This window comes from Coregonus clupeaformis, unplaced genomic scaffold, assembly GCF_020615455.1.
Source record: "Coregonus clupeaformis isolate EN_2021a unplaced genomic scaffold, ASM2061545v1 scaf3811, whole genome shotgun sequence".
Classification (NCBI taxonomy): domain Eukaryota; kingdom Metazoa; phylum Chordata; class Actinopteri; order Salmoniformes; family Salmonidae; genus Coregonus; species Coregonus clupeaformis.
In genome coordinates, this window is record NW_025537265.1 from 13,186 (window position 1) to 30,000 (window position 16,815).

At 46.2% G+C, this 16,815-nt stretch overlaps 1 pseudogene; it reads right to left on the reverse strand.

The window, feature by feature from the left end:
* Nucleotides 1-1,883: 1,883 nt before the first annotated feature.
* Nucleotides 1,884-16,485, reverse strand: LOC123490392 (annotated as a pseudogene).
* Between the last annotated feature and the right edge of the window lie 330 nt (nucleotides 16,486-16,815).

Consider the following 16,815-nt stretch of genomic DNA (forward strand, 5'->3'; position numbering starts at 1 on the left):
GCTCTTACCACTGTATTGACCAAAGAGACATTGGTTATTGAACAAAAAAAACTCTCCACATCAGTTCCGTGTTGTTTTTAAGGCTGTTCGGTCAGCCGTTTTACTACGGTATTTTCCCAACTACATTTGTATCACAGCTTTTTTTTGACTACACATTTTTTTCTGTTCGTTATCTGTAGTGATAAGAGAAGCAGCATTACCAAACCACCGATCAAACATACATACATATTACAGACAGGCAGATAGGCAGATAGGCAGACAGGCAGGCAGGCAGACAGACAGACAGACAGGCAGACAGGCAGGCAGACAGGCAGATAGGCAGATAGGCAGACAGACAGACAGACAGACAGACAGACAGACAGACAGACAGACAGACAGACAGACAGACAGACAGATAGGCAGACAGGCAGACAGGCAGACAGACAGACAGACAGACAGACAGACAGACAGACAGACAGACAGGCAGGCAGGCAGGCAGACAGACAGACAGGCAGGCAGACAGACAGACAGACAGACAGATAGGCAGACAGGCAGACAGGCAGACAGACAGACAGACAGACAGACAGACAGACAGACAGACAGACAGACAGACAGGCAGGCAGGCAGACAGACAGACAGACAGACAGATAGGCAGACAGGCAGACAGGCAGAGAAACAGGTAGACAGGCATACAGGCAGACAGACAGGCAGGCAGGCAGGCAGGCAGACAGGCAGGCAGACAGACAGGTAGACAGACAGACAGACAGACAGACAGACAGGCAGGCAGGCAGGCAGACAGACAGACAGATAGGCAGACAGACAGGTAGACAGACAGACAGACAGACAGATAGACAGACAGACAGACAGACAGACAGGCAGACAGGCAGACAGGCAGACAGAATCTAGTATCTCCAATGTATACATATCATGAATATAAAACTCATATGTACATATGATTACACCTTGATAAGAAACATTATCAAAGGCATGGCCACTGAGCGAGTAAACAATATAAAAATATAACAAGAAACAAGAAAATAAATAATAACAAAATAATAAATATGGGTATAAAGGTAATGGATGATTGAATTTGCTAAACCGAACCTCCATTCACAGAAGCAGGTCATCAACACACCACTGTTACTGTTTTCATTACTTCCCAGTTATTTCTACATGAGCATCATTGTCAACAACATAATCGTATTGTCAACTCCTATGGTCATTGTCAAGAAAATGACCATAGGAGTTGACAAGACAGCACAAATATATCTGGGACAAGGCTACACAATCATCACCATCACCATCATCATCATCTTCATCTGTATGATCATGAGCACCACAACAATCATTTATCGGGATCATCATTGACATGATTGTTGTTTCATCAGTGATGTTTCAGTGCTGAGAGACCCATGTCCCATGTCCTGTTTTGTTTCAGTGTCTCCTCCTGCAGTTCTCCATAAGGTCACGACCTGGTATGACCTTAGATGACCTTTCACCTCTAACCCTCGATCTAGGCTACAGCCGATTGGCTCCAATAGTACACACAGAAAGTGTTGCCCGGCAACAGCTGAGCGGAAATGCTCCACACTGGTCATAAACAGGTACACTTACTGACCTGTAACCCCTGACACCTGACCTGTAACCCCTGACACCTGACCTGTAACCCTGACACCTGTTTTACACCTATACACAGTCCTCCAATAGCACCGCCTCAACCTCCTTCTCTCGACTCCCCTCAACTTCCCTCCTCTCCACTTCCCACAGAGGGAGTAGGGTGCACTTATAGTGTGCACTGTTGGCTCCAAGCACCATTTCATTTACTTCCACAAGAGGATAAGAGTTGAGCACCATGGTTCGGTTCTCTCGCTTCACCTGGCTGGTGGAGCCCCTGCTGGGTGTGGTGGAGGTAGTGTAGCTAGATTACATTACATTACACGGAAGTCTCATACTCCATGACCTCCTTGGGGTTGCTCAGACTGCGGTACTGGATCCTGGGTGTGACCGGGAGGTGTTCTCCAGGACAAGGATGGTCCTCCGCAGCCGCCTGTCAATGAAGTGAGCATCCCAGGCAGGGTACCTCTTTCTGGGCAGGTCTATCCGGGATCACTGGCCCCCTCTGTCCTGAGGGTCCGAGGGGCCAGGGCCGGAGAGGTGTTGGTGGTGGATCTAACCTGGAACACAGCTAGATCACCTGGTACCACCTCACCCCGGTCCGCACCTGCAGTCCTAGTTAGGGTCCTGGGGGGGCTGATGACCACATCTGGAGGTGGGAGTGGGAAGGCCTTGGCTGGGGTCACACAGGACTCCACCATCACCCCCCCTCCTCCACACACCCTCCACTGAGCTCCGAACACCGGCCCGTCTGGGTGAAGCAGGCACACACACCAACATGAAGAAGGTCCCCAGAGCATAGCTACACACCACCACACACACCACGATGAGGGCGTAAGGGAAGTCTGAGGTGTGCGGCCCGCGGCAAAGGTACCACGCCGCGGTGAGAGACACGTTCTCTACCAGAGTCACTGAATAATAGAGCCACATCCTGAAGCGGGTGCGGCCCTCCTTGACGTTGAACCAGCAGAAGATGTAGATGATACCCACCACCATGTTATAGATGATCTCCTCCCACTTGGACATGCAGAAGTCTGTCTCCCTCTGGATGATCCAGAACGTCATGATGCACCAGTGGCTCACGATGAAGATACCGAAGTAGAGCTGCAACACAGAGATGTAAATTTTTTTTTTTTTAAATGGACAGCACAATGGTTGTAAAAAGTCTCATAACTTTCGGAAAATTCCCAGGTTTTCCCGAAATCCCGTTTGGAGGGAATAAACAGGAAATCCAGACTCCTCCAACCAGGATTTCTAAAAGAAATGGGAATTTTGGGAAAGTTACCATAATTTTGCAACCGTAGCCAGTATGAACATGAATATAACCTGCAATTAGTGCTAACTTTGTTTAAATTATAGAAACACATCTTGCGCTTTTCTCAGTGCATGTTCTGTGTGGTGTGTCCTTTTACCTGGAACACAGAGGCGAACAGGGCGAAGGCGATGGTCCTGGCCCCGATGGTGAAGAAGTGCCACAGCATCTGGACAATCACAGCCTTGTAGGACATCGGGAGCTTGTCATCTCTGGAGTCCCTCAGAGTCTTCTGGTAGGACGCTATCATCCAGGCCAGAGAGACCAGGGAGGCTGAGGCAGAGAGACCTGGAGAGAGGGGGAAGAGATGAGAGAGAATAGAGAAATAAAGGTGTTGAGGCACCTTCTGGTAGGATGCTATCATCCAGGCCAGAGAGACCAGAGAAGCTGAGGCAGAGAGGCCAACAGACAGGGGAGAGAGAGAGAGATGAGAGGTAAGGAAAGGGAACCCCCTGTCCAGACTACCCCAGTCTAGACTACCCCAGTCTAGACTACCCCAGTCTAGACTACCCAAGTCCAGACTACCCCTAGTCTGGACCACCGCGGCCCCTCTCCGCTGGGCCGTGCTCTCTGGATCAGAGCTCTGTCCCTTTGGCGGTTGCGGCCTGCAACGCAGCCGCGCGTCTCAGCAGCCCTCTTCTCAGGTGAGGTTCTGTGGCTCTGGCCTCGCAATCTGCTTCGAGACACGGCAGAGATCGTTCTGGCGATTGTGATAGGGAGTTCGATTGTGAGGCATATATCTGTACCTGGGGCAAATACTTTGTGTTTTCCTGGGGGAAAAGTTCAGGATATCACCAGGTTGCTTCCCGAGGCTGTGAGTCAGTCACCAGGGGATGATACTGTCATGGTTCATGGGGTCATATTGACATTATGAAGGGCAGCTCAGAACAGCTGAAGACGGATTTTAAAGAAATGATTGGGTCTCTACTTGACACCAACAAACACCCCATAATATCAGGCCCTCTGCCCTCCCTAAATCATGGCATTTGTATTTGTATTTGTATTTATTAGCTGCTGCCAAGGCAGAGGCTAGTCTTCCTGGTGTCCAGCAAAATTAAGGCAGTTCAAACAATTAAAAAAAAATTACAATACATTCACAACACACTGTGTGCCCTCAGGCCCCTACTCCACCACTACCACATATCTACAAGACAAAATCCATGTACATGTGTGTGTATAGTGTGTATGTTATCCTGTGTGTGTATGCATGTGTCTGCGCCTATGTTTGTGTTGCTTCACAGTCCCCGCTGTTCCATAAGGTGTTTTTTTAACAGTTTTTTAAATCTAATTTTACTACTTGCATCAGTTACTTGATGTGGAATAGAGTTCCATGTAGTCATGGCTCTATGTAGTATTGTGCGCTCTCATAGTCTGTTCTGGACTATGCATGGGTGTCCGAGCTGTGTGCCAGTAGTTCAAACAGACAGCTCGGTGCATTCAGCTTGTCAATACTCTCTCATAAATACAAGCAGTGATGAAGTACATCACCCCTCCACTTTAAGCCAGGAGAGATTGACATTCATATTATTAATATTAGCTCTCTGTGTACATCCAAGGGCCAGCTGTGCTGCCTGTTCTGAGCCAAATGCAATTTTCCTAAGTCCCTTTTTGTGGCACCTGACCACACGACTGAACAGTAGTCCAGGTGTGACAAAAACTAGGGCCTGTAGGACCTGCCTTGATGATAGTGCTGTTAAGAAGGTAGAGCAGCGCTTTATTATGGACAGACTTCTTCCCATTTTAGTTACTGTTGTATCAATATGTTTTGACCATGACAGTTTACAATCCTGGGTTACTCCAAGTAGTTTAGTCACCTCAACTCAATTTCCACATTATTTATTACAAGATTTAGTTGAGGTTCAGGGTTTAGTGAATGATTTGTCCCAAATACAATGCTTTTAGTTTTAGGAAATATTTAGGACTAACTTATTCCTTGCCACCCACTCTGGAAACTAACTGTAACTCTTTGTTAAGTGTGGCAGTCATTTCAGTCAGCTGTGGTAGCTGACATGTATAGTGTTGAGTCATCCGCATACATAGACACTCTGGCTTTACTCAAAAGCCAGTGGCATGTCGTTAGTAAAGATTGAATAAAGTAAGGGGCCTAGTCAGCTGCCCTGGGGAATTCCTGATTCTACCTGGATTATGTTGTAGAGGCTTCCATTAAAGAACACCCTCTGTGTTCTGTTAGACAGGTAACTCTTTATCCACAACATAGCAGGGGGTGTAAAGCCATAACATATGTTTTTCCAGCAGTAGACTATGATGAATCATGTCAAAAGCCGCACTGAAGTCTAACAAAACAGCCCCCTACAATCTTTTTATCATCAATTTCTCTCAGCCAATCATCAGTCATTTGTGTAAGTGCTGTGCTCGTTGAATGTCCTTCTCTATAAGTTGAAAGTTTGTTGTCAATTTGTTTACTGTAAAATAGCATTGTATCTGGTCAAACACCATTTTCTCCAATAGTTTACTAAGGGTTGGTAACAGGCTGATTGGTTGTCTATTTGAGCCAGTAAAGGGGGCTTTACTATTCTTAGGTAACGGAATGACTTTTGCTTCCCTCGCTGAGTTGTCATAATGATTCAGCAAATGTACATTATCCTTGGAGCGTTGGAAGACACAATGTAAATAACCTAATTTATGTCTCTCTTACTGCCCAGAATGCCTCTGCTGATCCTACAGCTATTGTATGCAGTAATCATATGCCTGTGAACCAGAGTAATACTGTTAGCACTGAGGTGGTGTGCCCTAGTAGGAAGTCCACTGTGTGCAGCTCACCCTGCACTAATAAAAATAACCCGAGTATGTCTACCTCTGCTAAGCTTCCCAGTAAAGCAAGAAAAATAATCAAGCATCCCAGAAAAGTGTTAAAAATAGCCCACGTTAACATATGTAGCTTAAGAAACAAGGTTCATGAAATCAATAATTTGCTAGTAACAGATTACATTCATATTCTGAATATCTCTGAAACTCACTTAGATAATACATTTGATTATACAGTAAATAAATAAATAAATAATATGCCATTTAGCAGACGCTTTTATCCAAAGCGACTTACAGTCATGCGTGCATACATTTTTGTGTATGGGTGGTCCCGGGGATCGAACCCACTACCCTGGCGTTACAAGCGCCGTGCTCTACCAGCTGAGCTACAGAGGACCACAGTGGTAGCAATACAAGGTTATAACATTTACAGAAAAGACAGAAATGCCAAATGGGGGGTGTTGCGGTCTATATTCAGAACCACATTCCTGTAAAGCTTAGAGAGGATCTAATGTTAAATACTGTTGAAGTAATATGGCTACAGGTTCATCTGCCTCACCTAAAGCCCATTCTGGTGGGAAGCTGCTATAGACCACCAAGTGCTAACAGTCAGTATCTGGATAACATGTGTGAAATGCTTGATAATATATGTAATATCAATAGAGAGGTATACTTGCTGGGTGATTTAAATATTGACTGGCTTTCATCAGGCTGCTCACTCTAAGAGAAAGTTTCAAACTGTAACTAGTGCCTGCAACCTGTTACAGGTTATCAATCAACCTACCAGGGTAGCTACAAACAGTACAATAATGAAATCATTAACATGTATTGACCATATCTTTACTAATGCTGCAGAAATTTGTTTGAAAGCAGTATCCAAATCCATCGGATGTAGTGATCAAAACATATCTAGGAAAACCAAAGTTCCAAAGGCTGGGCCTAATATTTTGTATAAGAGGTCATGCAATAAGTTTTGTAGTGATTCCTATGTTGTTGATTTAAATAATATTTGTTGGTCTGTGGTGTGTAATGACGAGCAACCAGACGCTGCACTTTACACATTTATGAAATTGCTTATGCCAGTTACTAATAAGCATGCACCCATTAAGAAATTGACTGTAAAAACTGTTGAATTCCCGTGGATTGATGATGAATTGAAAAATGGTATGGTTGAGAGGGATGAGGCAAAAGGAATGGCAAATAAGTCTGGCTGCACAACCGATTGGCAAACGTACTGCAAATTGAGAAATCATGTGACTAAACTGAATAAAAAGAAGAAGAAACTACACTATGAAACAAGGATAAATGACATAAAGAATGATAGTAAAAAAGCTTTGGAGTACCTTAAATGAAATTTTGGGCAAAAAGGCAAACTCAGCTCCATCATTCATTGAATCAGATGGCTCATTCATCACAAAACCAACTGATATTGCCAACTACTTTAATAATTTTTTCATTGGCAAGATTAGCAAACTTAGGCATGACATGCCAGCAACAAACGCTGACACTACACATCCAAGTATATCTGACCAATTTATGAAAGACAAACATTCTAATTTAGAATTTCCTAAAGTAAGTGTGGAAGAGATGAAACAAGTATTGTTGTCGATCAACAATGACAAGCCACCGGGGTCTGACAACTTGGATGGAAAATTACTGAGGATAATAGCGGACGATATTGCCACTCCTATTTGCTATATCTTCCATTTAAGCCTACTAGAAAGTGTGTGCCTCAGGCCTGAGGGAAGCAAAAGTTATTCCCCTACCTAGGATAGTAAAGCCCCCTTTACTGGCTCAAATAGCCGACCAATCAGCCTGTTACCAACCCTTTGGAAACTTTTGGAAAACATTGTGTTTGACCAGATAAAATGCGATTTTACAGTAAACAAATTGACAACAGACTTTCAGCACGCTTATAGGGAAGGACATTCAACAAGCACAGCACTGACACAAATGACTGATGATGGAGTAAATCCAGTGTGTCTATGTATGCGGATGACTCAACACTATACACGTCAGCTACCACAGCGACTGAAATGACTGCCACACTTAACAAAGAGCTGCAGTTAGTTTCACAATGGGGTGGCAAGGAATAAGTTAGTCCTAAGTATTTCTAAAACTAAAAGCATTGTATTTGGGACAAATCATTCACTAAACCCTAAACATCAACTAAATCTTGTGATGAATAATGTGGAAATTGAGCAAGTTGAGGTGACTAAACTGCTTGGAGTAACCCTGGATTGTAAACTGTCATGGTCAAAAACATATTGATACAACAGTAGATAGGATGGGGAGAAGCCTAATAAAGCTCTGCTCTGCCTTCTTTAACAGCACTATCAACAAGGCAGGTCCTTCAGGTCGCACCACTGTTCAGTCCTGTGGTCAGGTGCACAAAGAGGGATTTAGGAAAATTGCAAGTTGGTCTCAGAACAGGGCAGCACGGGCTGGCCCTTGGATGTACACAGAGAGCTAACATTAATTATATTCATGTCAATCTCTCCTGGCTCAAAGTGGAGGAGAGATGGACTTCATCACTACTTGTATTTGTGAGAGGTATTGACATGTTTAATGCACAGAGCTGTCTGTTTGAACTACTGGCGCACAGCTCGGACACCCATGCTTACCCCACAAGACATGCCGCCAAATCAAATCAAATCAAATTTTCTTTGTCACATACACGTGTTTAGCAGATGTTTTTGCTGGTGTAGCGAAATGCTTGTGCTTCTAGCTCCGACAGTGCAGTAATATCTAACAAGTAATATCTAACAATTTCACAACATATACCCAATACACCCAAATCTATGGAATTAAGAATATATACATATATGGATGAGCAATGACAGAGCGGCATGGACTAAGATACAGTAGAATATTATAGAATACAGTATATACATATGAGATGAGTAATGCAAGATATGCAAACATTATTAAAGTGACTAGTGTTCCATTTTCTTAAAGTGGCCAGTGATTTCAATAGGCAGCAGCAGCCTCTAATGTGCTAGTGATGGCTATTTAACATTCTGATGGCCTTGAGATAGAAGCTGTTTCGATTCTCTCGGTCCCAGCTTTGATGCACCTGTACTGACCTCGCCTTCTGGATGATAGCGGTGAACAGGCAGTGGCTCGGGTGGTTGATGTCCTTGATGATCTTTTTTTGGCCTTCCTGTGACATCTGGTGCTGTAGGTGTCCTGGAGGGCGGGTAGTTTGCCCCCGGTAATGCGTTCGGCAGACCGCACCACCCCTCTGGAGAGCCCTGCGGTTGCGGGCGGTGCAGTTGCCGTACCAGGCGGTGATACAGCCCGACAGGATGCTCTCAATTGTACATCTGTAAAAGTTTGTGAGGGTTTTAGGTGCCAAGCCAAATTTCTTCAGCCTCCTGAGGTTGACGAGGCTCTGTTGCACCTTCTTCACCACACTGTCTCTTCTTCACCACAGAGGTCTCTTCACAGTCCCCAAGTCAAGAACAGACTATGGGAGGCGCACAGTACTACATAGAGCCATGACTACATGGAACTCTATTCCACATCAGGTAACTGATGCAAGCAGTAAAATTAGATTTTAAAAAACAGATACAAATTCACCTTATGGAACAGCGGGGACTGTGAAGCAAAACAATCATAGGAACAGACACATGCATACACACACAATAACATATCCACTATACACACACGTACACATGGATTTTGTGTTATAGATATATGGTAGTAGAGTAGGGGCCTGAGGGCACACACTTAATATGTTGTGAAATCTGTTGTGAATGTATTGTAATGTTTTTAAAATGTATAACTGCCTTCATTTCATCTGGACCCCAGGAAGTGCCTTGGCAGCAGCTAATGGAGATCCATAATAAATACAAATGCAAAATACCCCAGTCTAGACTACCCAAGTCTAGACTACCCCAGTCTAGACTACCCCAGTCTAGACTACCCCAGTCAGACCACCCCATTCTAGACTACCCCAGTCTAGATGACCCCAGTCTAGATGACCCCAGTCTAGACCACCCCAGTCTAGACCACCTCAGTCTAGACTACCCCAGTCTAGATGACCCCAGTATAGATGCCCCCAGTCTAGACTACCCCAGTCTAGATGACCCCAGTCTAGACCACCCCCAGTCTAGATGACCCCAGTCTAGACTACCCCAGTATAGATGACCCTAGTCTAGACTACCCCAGTCTAGATGACCCCAGTCTAGATGACCCCAGTATAGATGACCCCAGTCTAGACTACCCCAGTCTAGATGACCCCAGTCTAGATGACCCCAGTCTAGATGACCCCAGTCTAGACTACCCCAGTCTAGACCACCCCAGTCTAGACCACCCCAGTCTAGACCACCCCCAGTCTAGATGACCCCAGTCTAGACTACCCCAGTCTAGATGACCCCCAGTCTAGACCACCCCCAGTCTAGATGACCCCAGTCTAGATTACCCCAGTCTAGATGACCCAGTCTAGACCACCCCCAGTCTAGATGACCCCAGTCTAGATGACCCCAGTCTAGATGACCCCAGTCTAGGTGACCCCAGTCTAGACGCCACCCCAGTCTAGACCACCCCAGTCTAGACCACCCCCAGTTTAGATGACCCCAGTCTAGACTCACCCCAGTCTAGAACCCCAGTCTAGATGACCCCAGTCTAGATGACCCCAGTCTAGAACTACACCCCAGTCTAGATGCCCCAGTCTAGATGACCCAGTCTAGATGACCCCAGTCTAGACTACCCCAGTCTAGATGACCCCAGTCTAGACTACCCCAGTCTAGATGACCCCAGTCTAGACTACCCCAGTCTAGATGACCCCAGTCTAGATGACCCCAGTCTAGACTACCCCAGTCTAGATGACCCCAGTCTAGACTGACCCCCAGTCTAGATGACCCTAGTCTAGACCACCCCAGTCTAGATGACCCCAGTCTAGAGACCACCCTAGTCTAGACTACCCCAGTCTAGAGACAAGCTAGACACCCCAGTCTAGATGACCCCAGTATAGACTACCCCAGTCTAGATGACCCCAGTTAGATACCCCAGTCCTAGACACCCCAGTCTAGATGACCCCAGTCTAGACGACCCCAGTCTAGATTACCCCAGTCTAGACTGACCCCAGTTAGATGACCCCAGTCTAGATGACCCCAGTCTAGACAAACCCCAGTCTAGAGACCCCAGTCTAGATAACCTAGTCTAGACCACCCCAGTCTAGATGACCCCAGTCTAGACTACCCCAGTCTAGATGACCCCAGTCTAGACCACCCCAGTCTAGATGACCCCAGTCTAGACTACCCCAGTCTAGATGACCCCAGTCTAGACCACCCAGTCTAGATGACCCCAGTCTAGACTACCCCAGTCTAGATGACCCCAGTTAGATGACCCCAGCTAGATAACCCCAGTCTAGATACCCCAGTCTAGATGACCCCAGTATAGATGACCCCAGTCTAGACTACCCCAGTCTAGACGACCCCCAGTCTAGATGACCCCAGTCTAGGGATGACCCCCAGTCTAGACTACCCCAGTCTAGATGACCCCAGTCTAGATGACCCCAGTCTAGACTACCCCAGTCTAGATGACCCTAGTCTAGACCACCCCAGTCTAGATGACCCCAGTCTAGACACCAGTCTAGATGACTTCAGTCTAGATGACCCCAGTCTAGACTACCCCCAGTCTAGATGACCCCAGTCTAGATGACCCCAGTCTAGATGACCCCAGTCTAGACTACCCCAGTCTAGACCACCCCAGTCTAGACCACCCCCAGTCTAGACCACCCAGAAGAGATGACCCCAGTCTAGACTACCCCAGTCTAGATGACCCCAGTCTAGACTACCCCAGTCTAGATGACCCCAGTCTAGAAATCCCAGTCTAGACTACCCCAGTCTAGATGACCCCAGTCTAGATGACCCCAGTCTAGACTACCCCAGTCTAGATGACCCCAGTCTAGACTAACCCCAGTCTAGACGACCCCAGTCTAGACTACCCCAGTCTAGATGACCCCAGTCTAGACTACCCCAGTCTAGATGACCCCAGTCTAGACTACCCCAGTCTAGATGACCCCAGTCTAGATGATCCCCAGTCTAGACTACACAGATGACCCCAGTAGATGACCCCAGTCTAGACTACCTGTCTAGATGACCCCAGTCTAGACCACCCCAGTCTAGATGACCCCAGTCTAGATGACCCCAGTATAGATGACCCTAGTCTAGACTACCCCAGTCTAGACTACCCCAGTATAGATGACAGTCTAGGAACTACCCCAGTCTAGATGACCCCAGTCTAGATGACCCCATAGACTACCCCAGTCTAGATGACCCCCAGTATAGATGACCCCAGTCTAACGACTACCCCAGTCTAGATGACCCTAGTCTAGACCACCCCAGTCTAGATGACCCCAGTCTAGACTACCCCCAGTATAGATGACCCCAGTCTAGATGACCCCAGTATAGATGACCCCAGTCTAGACTACCCCCAGTCTAGATGACCCTAGTCTAGACCACCCCAGTCTAGATGACCTCAGTCCCTAGACTACCCCAGTCTAGATGACCCCAGTCTAGACCACCCCAGTCTAGGATGACCCCAGTCTAGACTACCCCAGTCTAGATGACCCCAGTCTAGATGACCCCCAGTCTAGACCACCCCAGTCTAGATGACCCCAGTCTAGACTACCCCAGTATAGATGACCCCAGTCTAGATGACCTCAGTCTAGATGACCCCAGTCTAGATGAGACCGAGTCTAGATGACCCCAGTTAGATGACCCCAGTATAGATGACCCAGTCTAGACTACCCCAGTCTAGACTACCCCAGTATAGATGACCCCCAGTCTAGACTACCCCAGTCTAGATGACCCCAGTCTAGATCACCCCAGTCTAGATGACCCCAGTCTAGACTACCCCAGTCTAGACCCACCCCAGTCTAGACTACCCCAGTCTAGACTACCCCAGTCTAGACTACCCCAGTCTAGATGACCCCAGTCTAGATGACCCCAGTCTAGATGATCCCAGTCTAGATGACCCCAGTCTAGATGACCCCAGTCTAGATGACCCCAGTCTAGATGACCCCAGTCTAGATGATCCCAGTCTAGACCACCCCAGTCTAGATGACCCCAGTCTAGACTACCCCAGTATAGATGAACCCAGTCTAGATGACCCCAGTCTAGATGACCCCAGTCTAGATGACCCCAGTCTAGATGACCCCAGTATAGATGACCTAGTCTAGACTACCCCAGTCTAGACTACCCCCAGTATAGATGACCCCAGTCTAGACTACCCCAGTCTAGATGACCCCAGTCTAGGATGACCCCAGTCTAGATGGGACCCCAGTCTAGACTACTCCCAGTCTAGACCACCCCCAGTCTAGACTACCCCAGTTCTAGATGATCCCAGTCTAGACTACCCCCAGTCTAGATGACCCCCAGTCTAGATGACCCCAGTCTAGACTACCCCAGTCTAGATGACCCCAGTCTAGATGACCCCAGTCTAGACTACCCCAGTCTAGATGACCCCAGTCTAGAGTACTCCAGCTGTAATGCAGTATCAATGATCGATTATACAGCACATCCATGAACACACACACAGACACACACACACACACACACACACACACACACACACACACACACACACACACACACACACACACACACACAGACCCACACACACACACACACACACACACACACACACACACACACACACACACACACACACACACACACACACACACACACACACACACACACACACACACACACAGACACACACACAGACCCACACACACACACACACACACACACACACACACACACACACACACACACACACACACACACACAGACCACACACACACACACACACACACACACACAGACACACACACACACACACACACACACACACACACACACACACACACACACACACACACACACACAGACAGACACACACACAGACACACACACACACACACACACACACACACACACACACACAGACACACACACACAGACCCCCACACACAGACAAACACAGTCATTTGATCTGACAGAACCAGAAGAGTTTGGACTTTCCTAAAAGGACTGTTGTCTGTTGTCATCACCTTCTTATCAAAATTACATTAAAAGACCACTTTTATAATTTTAGAGTTTTGCTATTACATTTTTTCATGACTTTTGACGTGATTCATTACTAATTGGACATGAGATTAAATTAATAACATTTTCCTAAATGAATATTTAATTAAGTTAAATGAGGTCTCCGTCTCGCTGCTTTGGCCCTCCTGCTATGATCTTATTAATATATCCTTCAATGGAGAAGAAGGAATCTAGAAGGAATAATAGATCTCATGTTCTCTAACTGACGCAGTCTCCAACAGAGAGAGATGCACACAACCAACTTTTTAATTATTACATTTGTGAGTTCTTTCAAAGTAGTGTGAGAAAAGAAGAAGATAACATGGAAATTATTCAACAGTGAGAATGTTGACATACAGCTGGATGGATGGACAGACGGACAGACTGACGGACAGATGGACAGATGGACAGCCTGACGGACAGACGGACAGCCCGACGGACAGACGGACAGCCTGACGGACAGACGGACAGCCTGACGGACAGCCTGACAGCCTGACAGACAGACGAACAGACAGTGCGTGTGTCACTCCTATCTTGAAGGGAATATCAGGAAGATTACCTAGAGGCTGTGAGATATCAATGGATCAGTGTGTGTGTGCGCTTATTGTGTGTGTGTGTGTGTGTCTTTGTGTGTGTGTGTGTGTGTGTGTGTGTGTGTGTGCGGTGCGTGTGTCTGTGATCTTGCAGCTGTCCACTCTAAACTGGAAGCAGAAGAGAGCAAGGGATGCTAATATCAGATGAATCAGCTCTGTAATCCCTTAGAGATCTGTTGGTCTGTTTTCATATCAGATGAATCAGCTCTGTAATCTCTTAGAGATCTGTTGGTCTGTTTTCATATCAGATGAATCAGCTCTGTAATCCCTTAGAGATCTGTTGGTCTGTTTTCATATCAGATGAATCAGCTCTGTAATCCCTTTAGAGATCTGTTGGTCTGTTTTCAGTTAATCCATTTTAGAATAAGGCTGTAACGTAACAAAATGTGTAAAACTTTCTGAATGCTCTGTATGTCCAATATATGCATGTGTGTGTGTGTGTCCAAATGGAAGAAAGGTTCCTAACTCACTAAGAGAGATGGAATCACCAACTCACATATTCAATAAGACTCCTGGGAGCTCTAAACATATTCATCAAGACTCCTGGGAGCCCTAAAACATATTCAACAAGACTCTGGGAGCTCTAAAACATATTCAACAAGACTCCTGGCAGCATTAAAACATATTCAACAAGACTCCAGGGAGCCCTAAAAAATATTAAATAAGACTCCTGGCAGCGCTAAAACAGATTCCACAAGACTCCTGGGAGCTTTAAAACATATTCAACAAGACTCCTGGCAGCACTAAAACATATTCCACAAGACTCCTGGAAGCTCTACAATATATTCAATAAGACTCCTGGCAGCGCTAAAACAGATTCCACAAGACTCCTGGCAGCACTAAAACATATTCAACAAGACTCCTGGGAGTTCCTGGGAGCTCTAAAACATATTCAACAGGGGGACAGGAGACTCAGTATCTCGTGAGACTCAGACATGTCTTATTTAAAACAGCATGCCGATTATGCAAGATAGGACTTCAACTAATAAGATAACTAAAATCAGATGAAGTGAAATAGACACCGACAGGGAGAAAAGAAATGGAGAGAGAGACAGAGAGAGAGAGAGAGAGAGAGAGAGAGAGAGAGAGAGAGAGAGAGAGAGAGGAGAGAGAGAGAGAGAGAGAGAGAGAGAGGAGACAGAGAGAGAGAGAGGAGAGAGAGAGAGAGAGAGAGAGAGAGAGAGAGAGAGAGAGAGAGAGAGAGAGAGAGAGAGAGAGAGAGAGAGAGAGAGAGAGAGAGAAGAGAGAATGCTATTTGGCCCTAAACAGAGAGTACACAGTGGCAGAATACCTGACCACTGTGACTGACCCAAACATAAGGAAAGCTTTGACTATGTACAGCCTCAGTGAGCATAGCCTTGCTATTGAGAAAGGTCGCCGTGGGGCAGACCTGGCTCTCAAGAAAGACAGGCTATGTGCACACTGCCCACAAAAATGAGGTGGAAACTGAGCTGCACTTCCTGACCTCCTGCCAAATGTATGACCATATTAGAGACACATATTTCCCTCAGATTACACAGACCCACAAATAAGTTTGATAAACTCCCATATCTATTGGGTGAAATACCACAGTGTGCCATCACAGCAGCAAGATTTGTGACCTGTTGCCACAAGAAAAGGGCAACCAGTGAAGAACAAACACCATTGTAAATACAACCCATATTTATTTATTTGTACTTTAACTATTTGCACATCGTTACAACACTGTATATCGACATAATATGACATATTCTTTTGGAACTTCTGAGTGTAATATTTACTGTTCACTTTTATTGGTTATTTCACTTTTGTTTATCCACTTCACTTGCTTTGTTAACGTAAACATATGTTTCCCATGCCAATAAAGCCCCTTAAATAGAATTGAGAGAGAGAGAGCTAGCCAGCCAGCCACGCACACACACACCTACTCACCCTGCAGTGGCAGAACCTGTTTGGCATGTATCATGATGCTGAGTTGAAGCACCAGTTGAGGAGCGCTCTTCAGGAAGGCCTCCAGCAGCCTCAGCATGTTTATGTCAGCACACTCAAACATCAACCTCCAGTGGAAGTGACCACGCTCACGGTTGCCGTGCCAACGGCTCTGGGCGCCCAGGTAGAGGGCGTGGACATACCTGTAGAGGAGGAGGGGATGAGTGTCAGTCAGTTCATCAGTCGATCAATCTATCGATCAGTCAGTAGTCTACATCGTACTGAGGAGTCAGTAGTCTACATCATACTGAGGAGTCAGTAGTCTACATCGTACTGAGGAGTCAGTAGTCTACATCATACTGAAAGGAAGTACACATGTAGAAAAGCCCCTTTGATTTGCTCTCTCCTCTCTTTGTTTCAGTCGACCAGTCTCATATTGTCCTCACAGTCTCCACTGAGGATCATTCTACGCCTCAACAGGTTCTAGTTAATGGAATGGCATTGGTGTGAGCAGGGCGTTTTGGACTTGGCCGACCGGCTT